The sequence below is a fragment of the Peromyscus eremicus genome, chromosome 6, assembly GCF_949786415.1.
Source record: "Peromyscus eremicus chromosome 6, PerEre_H2_v1, whole genome shotgun sequence".
Lineage (NCBI taxonomy): Eukaryota > Metazoa > Chordata > Mammalia > Rodentia > Cricetidae > Peromyscus > Peromyscus eremicus.
Window position 1 is genome coordinate 39240640 of NC_081421.1, and position 18239 is coordinate 39258878.

Consider the following 18239-nt stretch of genomic DNA (forward strand, 5'->3'; position numbering starts at 1 on the left):
CATTTGTACTGTCAGCTGTCGAGGCAAGGGCAGTTCTTTGCCCAGTAGGCCATTTTGTGCCAAGAAGACAAACTTCCAAATGGAAATGTCTAGAAGCCCAACATTCTCTCGGGATCAAATTGGTGCAGCCAGGAGCAATTGTGTCTCGCATCAACAGAATTCTAAGTTATTTAAATGCCATATTCTCTAGGTCTATGAAGTGTTTGAAGATTACCTGTCCATCTGACCTATGTATCTGTAAATCTGTATAACCTGACTAACATAACTATAGAGATAACAAGCATAGGTGACTATAAATCTACAAGTCTTATCTACTGAAATAACCTAAGGACTAAGGCTTCACGTAAACAAGGTAGACAGTCTATAAGCAAGTGTATGGTAAAGAACGATGACTTCAAAGTTGTGACAATACACAAGATGTTATAACAGAGGTAGGAGTGTATAGTGTGATATACAATATGACAATAATCTTAAATATATATCAATATTTATAACAGAGGTAGGAGTATGTAGTGGGATATGCAATATGACAATAATCTTAAATATATATCAATATACCGAATATCCTAAACAGAAGTAGAACATACATAAAGTATGACAGATATAAATTTACATTTGTATCAATATACAAACATTTCAAATAAGAGTAGAAATATATGTACATTATACCAAGTATAGTTTTGTATTTGTATCAATATACAAATTATCTTAAACAGGAATATAAAAATAGTTTACATTTGTATCAACATATAAGAATCCATAACAGTGCAAATTACAGTGCAAATTATTTAAGGCTGCTATTTTACTAAATTTGTTTACTAGTATACACAATAATCTACCATAATGTCTTATACGTATCCATTCCATTTCTTCTTTTCCTTTTTTTTTTTTTTTTTTTTTTGGGAGTACTGAGTTTAATATTTCCTTCCACCCCCAACCCTATAACCATCATCCATAACCCTGAGAATTATGAAACCTAAGGGAGAAGGGGCATCGTTTTCTTAGAATTGCTTCCTGCTGTTTAGGGGGTGATGTTATCTCTGTTGGGTACTGTGAGAAAGCGCAGATAGTTAAATTTCAGTTAGACTAACTGTAGGTTCTGCAGCAAGTCTTAGAGTAATGGGTAAGATTGTCTGAAATTCTGGTAAGAAGTGTAGTATGATGATGATTACCATGGCATCATTCTGGATTGGGTAGAGTTGTTGTTGGGGCCCCATCTTCCTTTTGGAGACTTCTGAGATTGCTATTAGAAAAACCTATTTGTTATCAAAATGGAAGATTTGGATTTAAAGAGGACATAGCATGTAAAAAAGGATTCTGAGAAATCAAGAGTAAGCATGGAGAGAATTAGAATCTAGAAGACAATGGTTCCTTTTTATTGGTTTCCTTCTGTCCCACACCAGAGGGCTCTTATGATATGGTACTGAAGAATCTCTCAAACTTTTCTTTTAGCAATGTGCTTGGGTTTAGAGAAGGAGTGAGCCAATTCCATCTCCAAAGCCAGCTTGGCTTATAATTGAATTGGGACCACAACTTTTTTATATTGATAGAGAGATAGATGTTAGACAGTGAGATTTTACCGTGTGTAGATTGGTACCAATAGATTCTTTGTTTCTGCTGTAAACATCCGGATATCCAAGGCCTTATGATTTTTGGAAGATGGGTATTTCCACTATCCTGGAAAGACAAAAACAGAACCCTACCCCAACCTTGATTGTTAAATTTTTCTTACAACTTGTAGAGATGTCACATTGGTGGATGATCTTTTACTTTACCTCATCAAGGGGTTTTTTCTGTTCAAATCGAATTTTTATTAATTTTGTTGGTATCCATAGCTTTTTTTCTCCTGCAGAAACAAAGGCAAAACCCCTTCCCCAACGTAGAACATATCCAGGTTTCCATTCTGAGGTCAGCACATCCTTGAAATAAACCGGTTGGTTTAGCTCGGGAGTTTTGTCTGTCGTCCAATGTCTCTCTGTAGCTGTTGTTCCTTTCTCATCAGCATTGAGAAAATTCAAGGTTAATAAAGCACTATGCAATCTATTTCTAGGAGTCATTGTTACCTGTTGCTGTTTATTTAGCATATCCTTTAAAGTTCGATTGGATCTTTCTATGACTGCTTGGCCTGTGGGATTGTGTGGTATACCTGTAACATGCTTTATATTGTAATAAGCAAAGAATTGTCTCATTTTATTGGAGACATATGCTGGAGCATTGTCTGTCTTAATTTGTACAGGTATCCCCATGATGGCCATAACTTCTAATAGGTGTGTAATCACAGAATCAGCCTTTTCAGAACTCATAGGAGTTGCCCATTGAAATCCTGAATAGGTGTCAATGGTATGATGTACATACTTTAATCTTCCAAATTCTGTAAAATGAAACACATCCATCTGCCAAATTTCATTTTTTTGTATACCTTTTGGATTGCTCCCTGCAGGTAATGGAAGTTGGTTATAGATGGAACAAGTAGGACATTTTTTCACAATATCCTTAGCCTGTTGCCAAGTGATGGAGAAATCCTTCTTTAAACCTTTGCTATTTGCATGGTATTTCTTATGAAATTCTGAAGCTTCTAGCACATTACCTATTAGTAACTGATCAATCTCATCATTACCTTGTGCTAGAGGTCCTGGCAGACCTGTATGGGATCTGATATGTGTTATATATATAGGATGTTCCCTTTTTCTGATGATTTCCTGCAATTGTATGAATAATGAAGTTAATTCTGTATTATCAGGAATAAATTCAGCAGTTTCAATATGTAAAACAACTCTCTCTGCATATTGAGAGTCAGTGACTATATTGAGGGGTTCTGTGAAGTCCATCAGTACCATAAGAATGGCATATAGTTCTGCCTTTTGTACAGAGCTGTATGGACTTTGTACCACTTTACTTAAGTCTCCTGATTTATATCCTGCTTTCCCTGATTTATTTGTATCAGTATAGAATGTGAGGACTCCAGAAATTGGCTTTTGTCGTACAATGTGAGGAAGGACCCATTCGGTTTTCTTTATAAATTCTATTCTCTTGCTTTTGGGATAGTGGTTGTTAATCTCTCCCAAAAAGTTACTGCAGGCTCTCTGCCAGTATTCATTATCTTTCCATAGTGATGAAATTTCTTCATTAGTTAAAGGTACTACAATTTCTGCTGGGTCCATTCCTGTCAACTGGCGAAGTCTTAGTTTACCTTTTTGAATCAAATCAGAGATCTTTTCTATATAAGTCTTTAATTTCTTATTTGGTTTACGTGGTAGGAATATCCATTCCAATATAATATCTTCCCTCTGTATCAAAATACCTGTTGGGGAATGTCTGGAGGGGAATATGACAAGAATACATTTAAGTTCTGGATCCACACGATCCACATGTGCTTCTCGAATTGTCTTTTCTACTAGAGCCAATTCCTTCTCAGCTTCGGCTGATAATTCTCTTGGACTATTTAATTCTTTGTCCCCTTCTAGAGTATTAGCCAAATTTCGTAGTCCATCTTTGGGTATTCCCATGATACCCAGTAAGTTGGAAATGCTTCCTAATAACTTTTGAAAATCATTAAGAGTCTTTAATCGATCTCTCCTTAGCTGTACCTTTTGGGGTCTAATTTTTTGTAGCTCTATCTTATATCCTAAGTAGTTAATAGAATCTCCTCTTTGTATTTTTTCAGGAGCAAGTTGCAGTCCCCAGTGAGGCAAAACTTTTTTTACTTTTTCAAACATGCTTTCTAATGTATCTAACTTTGGATCAGCTAATAGGATATCATCCATATAGTGATAAATTATGGATTGTGGAAACTTTACACGAATTATCTCCAATGGTTTCTGCACAAAGTATTGGCACAAAGTAGGGCTGTTTAACATTCCCTGTGGGAGGACCTTCCATTGATATCTCTTGACTGGCTGAGAATTGTTATAATTAGGTACTGTGAAGGCAAATTTTTCTCTATCATTTTCTTGTAAGGGTATGGTAAAGAAACAGTCTTTTAAGTCAATAACTATTATAGGCCATTCTTTAGGTAGCAGAGAGGGCAAGGGCATCCCAGTCTGTAGGGAGCCCATTGGCTGAATTACTTTATTAATAGCTCTCAGATCTGTCAGCATTTACTCTGTTCTGAAATACTAAATCAATTTCAATGATAACATTTCTATTTAAGGAATTTTTAGTGTGGTAGGAAGTAAGTCCTTTATTCTGTGTTGTTTTTTGACAAATCTGTGTTTTAGGACAAGGCTGGCATTGAAATGAACTTTTGCAAAAGAGTCGCACACACAAGTGTTGGAGGATGTGCACTGTCAGTAAGTCCATTCTGTCGACTGGAAATATGGCATGGTACTCTTGCAGCTGGGTGTTACATTTAACAAGCCATCCCAATGGATACGGCTGCGTTTACTCTGGGCCCCGTGAATTCCAGTTTTCAGCAAAGCTTTATTCATCTTGATCATCCTGAACCCACAAAATGACCCTACTCACTCCAGTTTATAAGGACTGATTGCAAATAATCTTTGTTCACAGACACATGTATTCAGACAACACGAAACATTTGCCTTAGTATGTATGAGATTACAGGGTCTCTGGAAACTGATCCCAGCCTACTCACCAAGAACTCAGGCCACTTGTGTCATACAAACTCTGAGTCTTTATTATATAAAGTCATCTCTCTATTGGTCACTGCTGGAATTGGTCTCCATAGTCCTTAAATCCATTTGCTTGCTAACCTGTTACATCCCTTTAAATACTCTCCCTAGCCTCAAATACTCTCTAAACACAGAATTGGGGAATAGGAGATTCTCTGTTTAAAAAGTATTTCTGGAAAATATGTCTGCTGTCTACCTCATTTGGATCTGAAGTGATGGCTATGTCTTCATTTGAGGTGTGTGTGGGGGTATTGATTAGAAAACCATTCAAGCTGAACAAATGTAGATGTACTTGTGAAAATGAAGCACCAATTGCAGTCAAATGGACTTCGAGCTTCCCATCATATTTACATTAATTATATTTTGTTCCATAGAAGTTGGCATTAAATGAATCTCTGTTTTAAATGAGTAAAAATCCTTTACTATGCAAAAGTAATCTGTTCCTGTAATCTCTCAGAAAAGCTGAGAAGAACCAATGGGGAGCCCATTCTGAAGTGTCTGTGAAGACTTCTGGATGTGCTGACTAAGGCATCTCTCCTCAAAGTCATGGCAGCTCCAGTGCACCACTTCAGTTTCCTTGGGAGACAAGAAGGACAAAAGGCAGACTGCTCAGATGCTTTTCTTCTGGATTGGTGTGGAAGTTGGTAGGAGGGTTTGTAGAACAGAAAGTTATTTTTAGACATCATCTGAGAAAGAGATGCTCTCTTTCTCTTCACTGCCGCCATCTTCATGCCCTTGTCTTCAGGCTTATTTCTTGATCTCCACCATCACCTTCTGGTTTCCTATCACTCTACTCTGTCATCATTCCCTATGACATTCATTGTCAGAGGAGTATTTTGCAGGAAATGATGTTGAGTGCTGAGAGGTTGAGTATAGACAGCCCCTCTCCTAGAATGGTAATAGCTACTTGCAATTCGTGTGTGATATTGTACTGATTGCACAATTTAGTCAATCATAGAGCTAACCAGGTAGTAATGGTATTAAATCTGTCTTTACACAAATTGTGATGTGTGGAGAAAAAATGTTTTACATTTCCTCTAAAGCCTTCAGAGGCTTTATCTCCCTGGGTTGCCGGGGGGAAAAAAGTTCATATTGGGGCTTGTCTTCTATGAAGCTTTGGATAGGACCAAAATATCATGATGGTCCTACCAGACACTGATAATTCATACATTTTATTACCAATATATTTTTATCCTAGCTTGGATGTTCCCTTCTTGTCTCATGTGGCACTGCTTCTCAAATGTGTTTGAAGAACAAAGTTTAATGGTTCGATAAATAATTCTTTGACATTGTTAGAATGTTTTAAAAGTTTTAAGATGTGAGTCTTTGGGGGGTGTTGCCAGATAAATATTAAGGACTTTTATTATTTATAGTGTTTTTAGTTCCTTTAGCTAAATAACATATTGTTTATAGTTTATTTACTAAAGTTTTTCAGTTTTCTGTTTATTGACACTATTTCTAGGTGGACATTGTTATGAGTTTAGTTGCCCATACATTTTAGTATAAGTCTCACAAATACTACAAAATAATATCTCTTTCTCTTCAAATAAATATAATCCATAAAAAAGAAGAAATTACATTCAGATAACCTGCTATGGGTATTATAGAAAGGAAAACATGGCTTAAACCGACAGTGAACCCACAACTTTGTGTACTTTGTAGCAGACTTGCCATCCATGTGCCATTCAGACAGAAAGAGCACTTGTAGCTGAAGATCTGTGACTCATCTTTCTGGTGATATGTAAATCACTCTATTAAATTTCTCTTGAGAGTGTGTCTATAGTATAATGTCTTGAAGTTTTCCAAAGAGCCCTGTATACTCATAGCATCCCTCCCAGGGTTTCTGCACTTAGTGGATTTTCATGCCGGATTATGCTACTCAGCACTCTCGTGTGAATTGAAATCAGAGCGGTCGCTATACAAATGATGATTGTGTTGGTCTTGAAGGAGAGTTCTTCCAGTAAAATGGAGAAGTTTGAAAATTGTGCTTACAGTTCTTGTAGTCACTGAAAATGAATTATTTTAGAGTCTAAGGTGATTTAATGTCTGGATTGAAAGTAACTGAAATAATACATTGTTCATCTCTTTTTTAAGTAATAAAATGAACTGTGTTGTAGAAAATTACAGAAACTCCATAAAAGACCTTTAAGACTGCAGAGCATTCTTATTCCCAAAGACGGTTTCACCTCTGTCACTTTTTCCTTACTTCAAAGAATAACGGGGCTGCTAAATGGGTTTTGTCCAGGTAAGGCTCAAGAGGATGCTGTCTGCAAAGAATGCAGAGCAATTTAGTAGAAGCATCAAACTTGAGCTGAAAGTGAATTTTAAAATGCAGAGTGAATTTGACAAAAAAAAATTGAAAGCATTTATAACAACATAGCAAAGATTAAAATAATTATAGCAGGAGATAGTTTTGTCACACTGTATCATTCTGTTCCTTGCATCTGGAGAGATTATGAAGTAAATGTGGCTGTCTACTATAATTTCTATCAGCGTGTGGTATTATTGCTTTTGATCAAACCCTCCAAGGCAAAGCTCAGCCAGGCACATTGAACCATTCTGCTGCACACGATTTCTCTAGTTATTTTACAGCTAGTAACTTAATCGAGCTCTCACCCTCTCCTGTGACCAGCTGAGCACAATGCCTCCCAGACCTCCAGTCTTCGGTCTTCTAAGGGGACTAAACTGTACTAATTTGACAAAAGAATCTAAAACTATCTGTAATTTCTCTGCTCCTTAATAAAACTCGCACAGGCATATGTACTGATACTTGAGTGAGTGTAAAGTGAAGGCAAAATACTTCTTTTTCACATGACACAAGAGTAAGGCATAATTAAGGCATTGTTTGTCATTAAATGAGGAGTCTAAGGAGAAACACTGTGTAAATGAAAGAAATACATCTAATAATTTTAATCAAAATATTTTAAATGAATAGTAATGCATGTCAAATTGAAGCTGTTATTGAGTTACGCAGTGGATTAGTGATATCTAGCATGCTTTGGTTGGTCAATTTTAGAATGACTTAACAGTATTAAGAGACATTAAAAATGATGATTCATTATTTTACTGAAGTTTCTAGAGTAATGAAATGTATAGATTAAAACTTGAGTGAGCAAAAGAGAGAGAAAGAGAGAGGGAGGGAGGGAGGGAGGGAGGGAGGGAGAGAGAGACTAGTCTCAGTCACAGTATAAATACTCAGTGAACTGAAACAGGGCCTAATTTCATCCACATTTTCAAGACTATTTTTTTCTCTGATTTTCTATTTGATATTACATATTGATTTGATTTATATAGGAAAAATGACTTCAACAATAGCTGTCTCAAAATTTTATCAACTTTTTCCCTCTTTTTTTTTCTAATTAGTATTTTGAGAAATTTGTGCAATGTATTTTGAATATGTTCAATCCCCCTTGCCCAGCTCCTCCAACATCCATGCCCCTCCTCTACCCACCCAACTCTGTGTTCTTTTAAAAGCAAAATAAAACCCATGGAGTCCAATTTGTACTGTCTCTATACTCTTGGATTTGTGGCCAACTACTGGAACATGGTCCAATCAACCCCCTGGGGGCCTCCCTCTCAGCAGCTGTCACTTGCCAATAGCTCCTCAGCTAGGGGCATGCTAGAATTTGGTCTGGCTTGAGCATGCACATTCTTGTCCATGCTGTCATAATTGCCTTGAGTTCATATACATAGTTGCCCTACTGGAAGATGCTGTTTGCTCATAGTTATCTACCGTCTGTGGCTCTCATAATCTTTCAAACAAATACACATTAACTCATCAACATTTTTATGTTTCTTGTTTCTTCCTTAAGTAGGGATGAGAATACAGAAAAGAACAGATAATTTTGTCTCTTTGTTGCTTAGGTCTTTATGAGAATGAATAATTAGAATAATTTTATTGCTACTTTGCCTGCCAAATATACTTCCTCCTAATCATTTTCTGGTGACATAACTGGTGTGTGCACAAATAGTAAAAAGACAGAAATTGGGACTTGGAAAATATTCTTTACAAGTACTGGGTCTTGTGTTCAGAACCCAAGTTAAAAAAAAAAAAAAAAGGTAGGTGTGATGTCACAAACTTGTAATCTTAGCTCTGAGGAAGAGAGAGAGGAAGATTTTTGAAACTCACTGACTTGTTAGCCTATTCTACCTGGTTAGCTTCAGGTCAGTGAGAAAGCCTGTCTCAAGGGGAGAAAAAAGGAGCAAAGTGCCTCATGAATGAATGACATTGGTGACCTCTGCCCTCCACAGGTACATGCATGTGCATTATACACACAAGAACATGCACACACATGCAAATACACACACACACACACACACACACACACACACACACACACACACACGCATGCATGACAGATGTTTACTTTCTTGTTTTTACACAGAACTTCTAGCTCAGTTTTGTTTTGGTTTTGTTTTAACTTTGAAGTCTGAGCATACTTGACTCTGGTATGCCACTCTCCATCTCTCAGTTCTGCTAATCCTCCCTTAGCACATTATTTTCACTATTCAATTTAGCAACAACACTCACTCATGTCGTTCTGTAAGCTGACAGGTAGATTCATAAAAATATGTTAGGTATTCTAGCTTCATGGATAATTTTTCAGTGGTCTTTATCATGACCATCATCTTCACATTCTTCACACTATCAGACTGAGTCATCCTTGAAATTTCACTAAGAAAGTCTTCTCAGATTATCTTCTGGTGGCCATGCCTTACCTTCTGGCTGATCAGATTCTTCTCTCTTCCACAAAGTCCCCTCTCAACAGTTCAATCCAGAGTAATTTTGCAGCAGTGAGTCACAGCATTACTGGCTATCTTTCCCCTTTAGTTAAGCAACTCTGTTCCGTGTGGCAACATTTAACAGAACAGGGCATTTTACTTACACAATTTTCAGAAGAGCTTTTCTTTTGTGATAGGCACTTAGAGTGGGCATCTAAAGCCTGTTCCTGGGAGTTTTGTCAATGGGGAAGGATTCAGGCTGTGAGTGTGAGGAACAAAGGACTGAAGCCAGCAGAAGGGGTGATGTAAGAAACACTGGTGGTAAGGAGACTTATGAGAGGAGAGCTGCCGTGAAAATCAATGCTCAGTGGAATCTAAAATAGCAGATTTTGGACATTTTGTCAATTGCTTTGGAATCTAATTCTTGAGATATCTCTATAGAAGTTTCCACAGAAACCATAATGAAAATTTAAATAACTCAAAGAAAAATGAAAGTTTTGAGATGCACAGGTTACTAATAATTCCTGAAATTTTATATGAATATTTACATCTTTGGGGGTGTTCTAGTTAAAGTTTCTATTGCTGTGATAGAACACCAGGACCAAAATCAACTTTGGGAGTAAAGTGTTTGTTTCATCTTCTATTTCCATATCACAGGGCACCATTGTAGGAAGTCAGGATAGGAACTCAAGACAGGAACCTTTGGACAGTAACTGAAGCAGAAGGTATGGAGGAACTCTGCCTACAGCCTTGCTCCTATGGGCTTGTTCAGTCTGCTTTCTTATACACCTCAGGACTGCCTGCCCAGGGGTAGCATCATCCACAACGGGCTTGGCCTCCCTACATCAATTGTTAATTAAGAAAATGAAGTACAAGCAAATCTTATTGAGGTATTTTCTCAATTGAGATTCCGTCTTCCTAAATGATTCTAGCTTGTGTCAAGTTAACATAAAACTAGCCAGAATGGCTGGGCGATGATGGCACACAACTTTAATCCCAGCACTCGGGAGGCAGAGCCAGGTGGATCTCTGTGAGTTTGAGGCCAGCCTGGTCTACAGAGTGAGATCCAGAACAGGCACCAAAACTACAAAGAGAAACCCTGTCTTGAAAAAACAAACAAACAAACAAACAAAAAACTAGCCAGCATGGGTTGGGGTGGGGTGGGGTTTATGATGCCATTCCTGTTCATAATCTTCATAAAAGAAATTGTATTTTTGCCTTTTGAATTCTATTGGGGGGTCTAGAACATTTTTAGGAAAAAAAGAGAAAGATTCCTCAAGGGGGAACTATCTCAGAGAAAGGAAAGGAACAAGCCAAAGAGGAGATCAGGTGATGCGGGAAAAGGTAATGAGTGAGGTTGTCTTAGTTATTTTTCTCATTTGCTATGGTAAAATACTCTGACAAAAGCAACTTAAAAAAAGGGTTTATTTTCACTTACAATTAGAGATTTCAGTCTATTATGATGGGGAAAATCAAGCAGCAAGATCTACAGGCACCTGGACACATCACATTCATAGTCAAGAAGGAGAGAGAGAGAGAGAGAGAGAGAGAGAGAGAGAGAGAGAGAGAGAGAGAGAGAGAGAGAGGATGCTGATCAGTTTCCTTTTTCCGTCTATATACTTCAGAATCCCAGCTGAGGAATGGTAATGCCCACAGTAGGCAGATCTTCTACAATCAAGACTGTCTCCACAGTGTAAGTAAACTGCAAAAACTCTGGGTTTGGTGTCTCAAGTTTCAGCACCAAAATGTTAGTAAATTAATGGCTGAAACTGCAAGGAGACAGTTCAGCCCTAGAGGGCGAGGTATCCTGGACACCTCAAGCTACTCAGAACAAGAGCTCTGCCCTGAAGGTGTCCTGGACACTTGGAGCCGTTTAGCACAGCTGTGATGCTGAACTGGAGACAGTTCAGCCCTGGAGAGTGAGGTATCCCGGACACCAGACACCTCGAGCTACTTAGAACAAGAGCTCTGCCCTGAAGGTGTCCTGGACACCTGAAACTGTTTAGCACAGCTCTGATGGCTGGGACTGCAAAGAAACAGCCCAACCTTGGAAAGAAAATTATTCTGACTTCTCGTGAGAGTTAGGCCTGGAACCGCTTCAGCAAGGAAGGGTATCCTGACTCTTTGGGAAAATCAGGATATACCTGGTGTGATGGGGCATGGTCTCCCTGCAGGACACAGCAATCCTGCTCCTCTCCTGGAAAGCCGCAATCTCTAGCTCAGTGTTACCAGCTCTCTCTTGCTCAGTCTTAGCAAGGGTTTTCTGTTCAGCTCCCCCTTGCTCAGTCCACTATGGGACGTCCCAGCAAGGTTCTTCTGTGCACCAGTGAATGAGGGTCTTCACCCAAAACTCTTTTGAGAAAGAGGTTTATTTGGGAAGGAGGAGTCCAGGAGAGTAGCTGCCTCTACCAGGGTGGAGAGAACAGTTATCAACTGACCAGGCAGGGTGGTTTATATAGGATGTCTAGGGGGCAGAGTCAACTGTGATTGGTTAGTTTATCTTCTGCCCAGGGATTGGCCAGTTTTGTGGGCAAGGGCCAGAGATGGCCCTGATTTCAGGACCAAAATGTATTTCTTTCACTGGCCTTGCTTGGCTTTTTGACACTACCTCTAAGGCCAGGGCACATTTCTTTCACTGACTGATTCTAGGGGCCAAGAGTGTAATTTTGGTACTAGTTTCAGAGTCAGGGCATATTTCCTGGGTTCTGGGTTTGGGGATAAAGTGTTCATTTCTCTGGCTCAGGTCCCAAACACAGGCTGTTTCTTTCCCTGGTCCTGGGCCCTAGGGCCAAGATTCTGCTGTCCTGCTCTGTGATCGGTTGATTTCACAAGTCAGTTGGACAGGGGCAGAGATGGCTATGGTCTGTGCTAAACTGAGTTTCTCTCACTGGCTTTACTTAGCTTTTTGATACTACCTCTAAGGCCAGGGCACATTTCATTCACTGACTCTGAATCTAGGGGCCAAGATTGTTTCTTTGGTACTGGTTTCAGAGTCAAGGCATGTTTCCTTGGTTCATTTCTCTGGCTCAGGTCCCAAACACAGGCTGTGTTTCTTTTCCTGGTCCTCGGCCCTAGGGCCAGGATTCTGCTGTCCTGCTCTGTGATTTGTTGGTTTCACAAGTCAGTTGGACAGGGGCAGAGATGGCTCTGATCTGAGCTAAACTGTGTTTCTCTCACTGGCCTTATCTGAGCCATCCTTCTCTAATTCTGGACTCCAGAGTCAGGGTGGGTTTCTTTAGCCAGCCCCTTTTCCCTACACACAGGCATGGACAGAGGCAGTTGTCCCAGGTGATTATAGATCCTGTCAAATTGACAGTTAACAAAAACTGTCTCAGAGGGGGCCCGAGTAGAAGAGAAGGTAATGACGTATATAAATGAAAATGGAACGATGAAACCCAGAGTTTTTAACATAACTTAAACCAATGAAAGATTTCACAAATAAAGTTTCATTATAAAGCTGTAGTATTAGAATTTTACAAGCATATTTAATGATTCAAGAAGATGTTGATATATCACTTTGAAGTGTGTATGTGTGTTTGTGACCTTGTAAACTCAATTTAGTTAAATAGCCAGACAGATCTTTAAAGCCTTTAATTCCAGGCAAGAAAACATTGATAAACAAATGATCTGCCAAAGAAGAAGGAGGAGAAGGAGGGAAAGAGGAGAAGGAAGAGGAAAGGAGAAGGGGGAGAGAGAGGAAGTCAGTCAATGGCTGGTATCATTTTTTTGTTGAGTTACTTAAGACATTTTTAGTTTAATTCCTCTGTTTAAATGCCAAGACTGTAGAGTCTATTCTAAGCACATTGTGCCTAGGATGAAATATTCTTTTCCTCAACTGCCAGGAAAGCATCAAGAGCCATTTTTACTTTCAAAATCCAGACAGTGGAATACAATGGGCATTTTCTTGTGGTGTATTATTTTTAAGAAAAAAATAGACTCTTTCTATATTTTCTGTTAATTAAACAGAAACTCATAGTCTGTGACCCCAAGGGAACAGAAAGGAGTGGGAGGTACCAGAATCTATTCCTGGACCTACCCATGACTCAAAGAATATGTCTGGACAAATCTCTAAATATCTCTGTCTTGGCTTCATGAGAACTTTGATTTATCAATTCATTCATTCATGCATGTAGCATTTGGGAGAAACTATGCAGTGTCTGTATACAATGAAAAGGCTTAGATTCTTGAGCACACAGTGTTGGAAGAGAGGCAGACATGCAAATAAGCATTGTAATTTCTATCTCATGTAGTGTAGCACATGGACTAATCATACAATGATACAACTGGGCTTATTGGAGAGGGTTATAAGGGTCAGGGATACTTAACTGGGTCAGGTAGAATAGATCAGAGTTTTTTTAGGAGGAACTGAGAGAAGAAAATTCTAAGTGCAAGGAATGTCATATATGTGAAAGAACTCTTGAGAGGTAGGGTAATAATGTAAATTGTTTAATATAAAAGTATAAATGGTTCAGTGTAACTGGATTTATGTTGAGGTCTTTGATCCTCTTGGACTTTAGTTTTATACAGGGTAACAGATATGGATCTATTTTCATTCTTCTACATGCCCAACTCCAGTTACGGTAGCACCATTTGTTGACAATGTTTTCTTTTTTTCCATTGTATAATTTGTGGTTCTTTGTCAAAAATCTTGTGTCCATAGGTGTGTGGATTTATGTCATAGCCTTCAATTCAATTGATCCACCTGTCTGTTTTATGCTAATACCAGGCTGTTTTTTATGACTATAGCTCTCTAGTAGAGCTTGGACTCAGAAATGGTGATACCTCAGGAAGTTTCTTTACTTTATCGGATTGTTTTTTTTTTTTAAAGGAGAGAGCGCAAACGCAGTCCCCACTACCACAAACTATACAGTTGAGTTTCCCGCATTTGGGGAAATCCGCAGGGGTCAGCACATCCGGAGTGTAATGGACAAACCTCACCCTGGGAAAACCACCTTCGTGATCATGGTATCTCCCCTGCCAGGTAAGTATTAACTTTTTGTTTTTCCATATGAAGTTAAGTATTGTTCTTTTAAGGTCTGTAAAGATTGTGTTGGAATTTAGATGAAAATCAATCTACCTCAAGACCCAGCTATACCACTCTTGGGCATGTACCCAAAGGATGCTCAATCATTCCACAAGGACATTTTCTCTACTATGTTCATAGCAGTATTATTCATAATAGCCAGGACCTGTAACTAACCTAGATGCCTCTCAATCAAAGAATTGATAAAGAAAATGTAGTCCATTTACACAATGGAGTATTACTCAGCTGTTAAAAACAATGACATCAGAAAATTTTAAGGCAAATGGATGGATCTATAAAACATCATCCTGAGTGAGGTAACCCAGACCCAGAAAGACCAACGTGGTATGTACTCACTCATAAGTGGATATTAGCTGTAAAATAAGAAATAACCATGCTACAGCCCCAGAGAGGCTAGGTAACAAGGACAGTCCAAAGTGGAGTGGGGATATGTGGATTTCCCTGGGAAGGAGAAATAAAAGAGAACTCCTGGATAGACTGGGGGCCAACAGGGATAGAAACATGAGGGATTGGGTTGGGGGAGTGGGTGGAGAGGGAAAATAATGAAAGAGACATCTTGATGGGTTAGGGAGAAACCTGGTGCAAGAGAAACTCCCACTAATCTACAAGGATGACCCAGCTAAGACTCCTAGCAATAGTGAAGAGGGTGCCTGAACTGGCCATCTATTGTAATCAGATGTGTGACTACCCAAACTGTCATCAGAGAGCCTTCATCCAGTAACTGATGGAAGCAGATGCAAAGATCCACAGCCAAGCACTGGGCCCAGCTCAGAGAATCCTGTTGAAGAGAGGGAGGAGCCAGGGTGGGTGGGGGTCAAGGTCATAAAAAGGGAACCCACAGAAACAATTAACCTGGGCTCATAGGAGCTCACAGACTCTGGACCGACAGCAAGGGAGCCTGCATGGGACTGACCTAGGCCCTCTACATATGTAAGAATTGTGTAGCTTGATCTATTGGTGGTACTCCTAACAGTGGGAGCAGGGCCTGTCCCTGATGCTTTGGGTGACTTTCAGGAACGTATTCTTTATACTCGGTTGCCTTGCCCAGCCTTAATAAAAGGGGAGGAGCTTAGTCCTACCTCAACTTGATAAGCCATGCTTTGTTGACATGCATGGGAGCCCTGCCCCTTTCTGAGCAGAAACAGTGGAAGTGGATTGGAGGTGCAGTGGGGGAAGGGAGTGTTAGGAGAGGATGGAGAAAAACTGTAGTCAGGATGTAAAATAAATAAATAAATTTAATTAATAATAATAAAAGTATAAACGGGGGTTAGGAAAGCAAAAACAAGGGCAAATATCAGAAGGAATTTGGATATTTTACCCCAGATAGTAATTGGGTCCTATTTCTGCTCTTCAAGAAGAAAAATTGAGTGATAATGTGACAAACTGCAATGTAGAGACTAAAGTTATGCAGAGTTTTTCAGAAAGAAACTACAATGATTGAGGCAGATGATTAAGATAAAATAAACCAAAATAATGGCAAGAAAGGGCTGGAGGATGAAATAGACCAAGTTAAGGAAGTAAACAGAGTCCCATAGAACCATTGAAAATGGCAGAGTGAGGGGACAGGTTTGCTCAATGGACAGGTTACTTGCCTATTTCATTAACTTATTACTGGGAGAACAAGGATTTTGTGTTTGTGTATAGTGAATTTTAGGGGAAATACAAAAATGGCCTTAGAAAACGAAGTTAGTCTTCGTCAACAAACATTTCTAAAAAGTAACCACACCTTTACTCAAATTTGGAGTGAATCTAATGAGCCTCATGTTTCTAGACTTTTCTCAGAAAATCATGCCAATGCTGCCTTTCTAGAATTCCCCTTCCATGCATGTTTTCCATCTCATTTTAAATTCAGCCTTGTGTAGGATGGCCAAGTTCAATTATCTGTAGAAAATGTGGAGAATGTTATCTACAAACAGCTCTAAGAAGCTGCTCAGGGTCTTCAGGAGCCCTCAACTACTGCCATTTTTAAAACAATGTTATTTTCATTGCTATATTAGTATAGCCTAGTTGCCTGTGAACTTCTTAACATTTATAAAATTTTTCAGGTTGTAAATGAGTTCACCAAGTTCAAAATGGAATAGAATAGGATGGTTATTCAGGTTGTTCATATTTTGCTTAGTATTGTTGTCTTCTAAAGCCCAGGCAAAGGCTATGTTTCCATTCCATATAGAGACAAAAAGAATGGAAGGAGAGAGGAGCAGAGAATGGAGTGGAAAATAGACATTTTCTTTGTACAGACAGGGAATTAAATGGGAGGCTTATATTAACATAAAGTCATGTTTTCTCTGGGTTTTCCCAACTCTTATTTTCCCTCTGAAATAAAAGTTATGATTTTGGATGTCTGTCAGTAATCAAAATGCCTTGAGTTGACTGCCCCAAATCTGTCAATTTGGAATTAATTGTGAGAAGATGTGAAATACCATAATGCAATCCCTTCCTTTTGTATGAATACAATTAAGTAAGAAAGCCATAGGAAATTTTATCGCTAATAGGCTGACTGGATGTCTTTAAGGACAATATATTTATATACAGTATGTGTTACATATACAAAACTTTAAAACTACCACCAGAAATAGTTATGTTTTCAGGGAGGATAAAAGCCAAAAATAAATATCTATTTAAAAACTTCCAGAAAAAATACCTCAGTATTTTCCAACTCAATGGTTTTTAAGAGTTAGCTTCCTGTCCCCACATCATTTGCACCATGAATACAGCTAAGCTTCCTTTGTGTAAGACTCCATTAGTAAACTCTATTATTCCCATTAATTTCTGTTTGTGTCTGCCACTGCACCCTTCATGAACAGGAGAAAAATATGAAGTCTAACATTAACCATTCTAATATGTAGAATGGTCCTCTGTCAAAAGATTTGGTGAAGGGCTTTGAAACTAAAGACTAAGATGTTTTCTTTAAAAAAGAGAGGTGGGGAGGAAAGAGAAAGTAAAACAAAAGACAAGCCACAGGTCCTGACAATGCAAATTTTATTTATTTCTCTTTCTGACAAAGTGCCACCAGCATAAATAACTGAGGGTTGCCTTTAGAGACAGTATGAAGAGGAAGAAAATGATTTTAATATGAAACTTTCTGTTCAACAAGTTATTTTCCTTTCACTTTTCTTTTTCTCATTTTGAAAAATGATTGAAAATAGATTCTTCTCCCATACAATACATCTCAACCACAGTTTGCCCTCCCTCCACTCCTCCCAGTTTCCCCCCTAGATCTCCTCTCCCTCAGATCTGCTCCCCCTCTGTTTCCCTCCAGAAAGGAACAGGCCTCCAAGAGATAACAATCAAATCAACAAAACAAGACACAGTAAGATAAAGCAAAAGCCTTTATATTGAGGCTGGACAAGGCAATCCAATAGGAAGAACAGACTCCCAAGAGCAGGCAAAAGAGCCAGAGACACATCTGCTCCCACTATTAGGAGTCCCACATACAAATCAAGCAAACAGGCATAACATATGAAACAGTGTTTTCATGAGTGTAATTAAACTCCTTGGTTTGGAGTTTTCTTTCTGTAGTGATTGGTTTGCAGATAGATACTGTTTAATTTTGACTTTATCTTGGAATATCTTATTTCTTCATGTACAGTATTTGAAAGGTTTGGTGGATACAGGTATCTGTGATCCCTTAGAATCCCCAGCACATCTGTCCAAACCCTTCTTGCTTTTACAGTCTCCCTTGAGAAGTCAGGAGTAATTCTAATAGGTCTGCCTTTATATGTTACTTGCTATTTTTCCCTTGCAGGTTTTAATATTCTTTCTTTGTTCTGTACCTTTAGTATTTTGATTATTATGTGGTTGGGGAACTTTCTTCTCTGGTCCAATCTATTTGGTGTTCTGTATGC

General features: G+C 38.7%; 1 non-coding gene across 1 annotated transcript; it reads right to left on the minus strand.

Moving 5' to 3' along the window:
- Nucleotides 1–14175: 14175 nt before the first annotated feature.
- On the minus strand, nucleotides 14176–14339 carry LOC131913963 (U1 spliceosomal RNA). Its single transcript, XR_009380031.1, has one exon. It is a non-coding gene; the product is annotated as a U1 spliceosomal RNA (small nuclear RNA).
- Nucleotides 14340–18239: the final 3900 nt, after the last annotated feature.